The sequence below is a fragment of the Stegodyphus dumicola genome, chromosome 4, assembly GCF_044657685.1.
Source record: "Stegodyphus dumicola isolate Sdum_Otavi_A_Nest chromosome 4, ASM4465768v1".
NCBI lineage: Eukaryota > Metazoa > Arthropoda > Arachnida > Araneae > Eresidae > Stegodyphus > Stegodyphus dumicola.
Window position 1 is genome coordinate 135,613,189 of NC_140771.1, and position 4,397 is coordinate 135,617,585.

Genomic DNA, 4,397 nt, shown 5'->3' on the forward strand with positions numbered 1-4,397 from the left:
TTCTCCGACGGATTACTGGTTCTGGGGTTATCTGAAATCTAAGGCATGCTTATCAAATCCACGAATTTGTCAGAACTGAAAGATGCCGTAAAACGTGAAGTTATGCAGTTTCCTCCTGCGATGTTACGTTCATCATTGTTGTCAAAAATCTCCCGCATGCAATGCTTTATCGTCTGCAAAGGTAGGCACGTTGAAAACTTGTTATTCCAATAAAAAAAAAATTCGTCCCCTCTCTTATATTGTCATTGCTCCTTTACAATGCTTTTCTTTGCAAATGTTTTACACCAGCAATTTTCGTCATACATATATCGCTCCAACGCCATTTATGGTTTTTCAGTGCGCTGATCAATTTGTGCAGGAAAAAAAAGTGTTACCATTCGAAAATTTCGGAATTTTTTTGCTGTAGCGTAATTGTAAGAGCTCTGTTGTTTTAAACAATCACTATCTACGGAGCATACCTTCAAATAATAAAGTTTTATTTGGATTAGTCGAGCGGATATTCCGCTAGAAGTTAGGCTCCCTGGGTGTTCATATATTGGGAAAGATTTTCTGTGGCCATCCTGTATTCAAAATATTAGAAACGCATTGTATTTATCATGCTTATAATATAAAATAATACTTATTGCTAAATGTTATTCAAAAATGCACAAAAAATTTCAATTTCCCTCTGATGAGCATATATCAGTGTTATAAGAACAAAGAAAAATAAAAGATCCTGTGTAATTAGTTGGCACCAACAGTCGTCCACTAACAGTTACCGTTAATGGATGACAAATTCTTCGTGATGCTAACTGGAGTAGAATTCTGAAAAATCTTGTCAGTACAGAATAGAAATTTCTGAAATTGTAAAGTAACCGGATCTGTGCATTTCAACTGTGTTTACTAAAAGAATTTATTTATTCCAAATTTTAGGCTGTTAAATTCTTCAGTAAAGCTAAGTACTACATTCTACGTCTAACAACAAGTTGCAATATCTATTTTGTATGTGATAATTAGTAACTAATAACCCATTATATGATATTTCTAACTAATAATTCCTTAGGTAAAAAAATGCAATAAGTTCTAGAATAGATTTAATTTCATTTTTATTTTTATATTTTTCAGCATATAAATCTATAAATACACTCGGATTAAGCCTACCATTCTTATGTACACTTAACAAGGCATTTCTTGGAATAACTGATTTATTAAAAAACATTTTTGCCTTATGCCCCTCTTTCACCATTGCCAGTAGTTCATTCCTCCCACTCTTTTTCAAAACCTGAAAAATACATTTATTAAAATTTGGATTATTTTTTAACATGTTTTATTAATTAAACACTAAAAAGTACAGAAAGGGTTGATAAATTAAAAAACTTGAAAAAAAAGTAGTCCCCCCCTCCCAATAAACTAAAACTAAATACTGAATAGTTAAATGAAAGGCTGAACGCATTCCCCCCTCCCCCTGAAACTATTATATGCCCCACCCATTGGTTGAGAATCCCTGCCCTAGGTGTGGGATATGTGGACAATTTTCCGTTAAAAATGAAGTATCTGTGCGCCAGTTAACCATTTGTAGATAAGTTTCATGAGAATGGTAACAGAACTACTCAACAGATTCCAAGGTCTAATTAACAGAGTTCCGAAGTTTTCGAAATGGGGGATTGCAAAATTTTGAAGTATGGTACCTGGAAGACTTTTGTATCACAAATCATTGGTGATTAATATTGAATTTAAGTCTCGCTCATTAACTGTGTGACATTATCTACATTCAGATCAAATACATATTTTATACAGTTTTAGATACAAATAGCTCGAATCGGAAGAAAAGTGTTAAACAAATCAGCGGTGTCTTAAAAAGCGTAACATCTTCTCACAGAAACAGAAGAAATACTGTACTTACTTAAATTTATTATCCTGTTTTCTGCAGAAAACAACTTTATTATGCTATTTAATAATTACTAGATCATAAATATGATTTTCTAAATTATTAAGTCTACTTTCCCGAAACAAAGAAAGACAAGAAAAGAAAAAAAGACCAAATATTTAACATAGGGGCTTTCAACCGGAGGGTGATCCTCCGTGGGGGGATTTCATAGTTTCTGGGGGATGGGAATTTTAAGTTTTTGTTGGTGTTGTCTTGTTCATGTATTTCATGCAAAATGGTTGCCAGAGGCTGAAGGAGGTTGGATTTCTTTCACCTCTATTTTGAGGGAGAGCGCCCTGGCGCGGGGAGGGGGGTGCAAAGCTCTCTCTCCTAAACCACAAAAGAGGATTTTCGACTCGCCATGTATTTCGAGTGCCCTCGTGTCGCAAAGACTATATACATTTTTAAACATCTAAGCCTTCTCCGGAATTCGAGCCCGCGCACTTCGTATGCCAGTAGGCTACCCTAAGCGCTATGCAGTCTGGACGGCATTGTAAGCTTTATGTTTAAGTTTATGAAAATAAAAACTACTTTTTTTTCAAATTTTGTTACTTATCGACATGTTCTATACTGTTTCTTGTTTAATTTATAAAGCACATTAAAAAATAACTAATCTAGATTTGAATAAACTTATATGTATTTTACAAGCGTTGGGAAGGAGTGGACTAATGATCGTCTAACAAGTGGTGAAAGAGGGTGTGGGGGAAAAAAAGATTGAGAACCACTGATTTAACAAAACAATATAATATATATGAAATAGAAAGAAAATTTGCTGCTAATTTTTTAAAGACTGCAAAGGGTTAAATAACACTAATTTTTTGTAAACGCGCTGATGTTTGACCTAGTGAACTTGATTCAAGCGCAAGTACGCTTAGAGAATTGTGAGAATGATTCTTCAAAACGCTCTGCACTCCTATTCCTATTGTGCAAAATTCCCCGAAACTTACCATTATACGAAACTTACCATTAAACATTATACGTACATCCCTTATAGTCGCTTCTCTGAAATAATGGTTTCACCTGTCAGCGACCCGTGTTAACTCGTAAGCAGGTGCCAATCATTGCACTTGCATTTATTCCCACTTGATTCAGGGTCATGTTCAAAACAGCGTTATGCATGGTTGAAAGAACGCAATAATTCAACAGCAGCTTTTTCTTACATCTGCTTTGTATATATATACTTATTATAGATGGAAATAGATCAAATAATGCGACATACAAATACTTTATTTTACCTCAAGAAATTTCGCATAATTATTCAAAATATCTGAACACACGTGGAATTGATATCCGTTAGGTTTTTGCAAGCCTTTAATAGACTTTTATTCATTCTATGGAATTTATGAAGCGTCATTTCACGTCTTTGCAAATCATGGTGTTAAATGAAGCTTCATATTTCACTCGATTGCCATTAAATAAAAAGTTTATTCATTTAATTAATTTTGTTTACTTAATGTGTAACTTAAAATTGTGCTCTTTATAAAAAGGGTAAAATTTACGGTACACAACTGACTTTTCTCTTCGTCTCCCCCCCCCTATTTCGTAACAGTTGTCAATTTTGTATATTTATTGTCTACGATGCTTTTTCTTTAATACGAGAAATAAAAAATAAAAAAAAAGCTGCTTTTGAAGCAAAGCAAATTATAAGCAAATTGTACTTTTCAATAGCTATTTTATAATTTATTTTAGCCAAACTCATTAAAGAAACTTTCTTTTTAATTTCTTATTCTGTTTTTCATAGATTTTTCAAATTTTAATTTTACATTTTGTAATTACTATGACATCACTTTCGAAAATTCCTTTACATTTTTACAATTCGTGACTTCAGCGTATAAATTAATTAATTTTAGCGTAAAAATGACTAAACGATTATTGTCCGAAATACAGGCAAAATTAAAGCTATAACCCTGATCAAATTATAGAATCATATCATCATAGCTTTGATTTTACTTAATTTTTTGTTTAATACTTAATCTAATTTTAAATCTGGATTACTTTTACTATGGATCACAACATAAAACGTAATACAAAATGTAAATATTCTCTTTCCCTTTAAAATCAAGCTTTTAAGTATTTCCTAAAATAGTGTTTTTAAAAGCACCTAACATGTTTTCGAGGTTAATAAATAAAATAAATAAAGGATGGAATTTTTCTGTTACACCGAATAAAACTGCTCTATTCCTTATCAAATTTGGAAGTTATATAAATACCCAGAGAAGTTTCATGCATTTTGCATTGAAATTATTATACTTTCAGTATCACGATTTATTGGACCTAGAATAACATAAAAAATTAATAAATTCATTCTAAATGTTATCCTTCTTCAAGTACAGCAAAAAAAAAGTCCTCAAATGATGAATATTACTCCTTTCTCGTCTTACCCTTCGTCGTTACGGGTAGTGCACTTGTCAGACTTGTCAGTGCGCTTGAGAGGAAAGAAAGTGTAGAGGTTGCTTTCGCGCCTGCGCAGAAAGAACAGGGAGAAACCACT

The 4,397-nt window shown here is 32.6% G+C and overlaps 1 long non-coding RNA gene across 2 annotated transcripts in view; it reads right to left on the bottom strand.

Annotated features, from left to right (window-relative positions):
- Positions 1–1,123: 1,123 nt before the first annotated feature.
- The window catches only part of LOC146997702 (uncharacterized), a 42,616-nt gene continuing 39,342 nt past the window's right edge, over positions 1,124–4,397 (bottom strand). For both annotated transcript variants that reach the window (XR_015040797.1, XR_015040796.1), the window contains one exon: positions 1,124–1,261. This is a non-coding gene — a long non-coding RNA (uncharacterized LOC146997702). The remainder of the gene's footprint in view (positions 1,262–4,397) is intronic.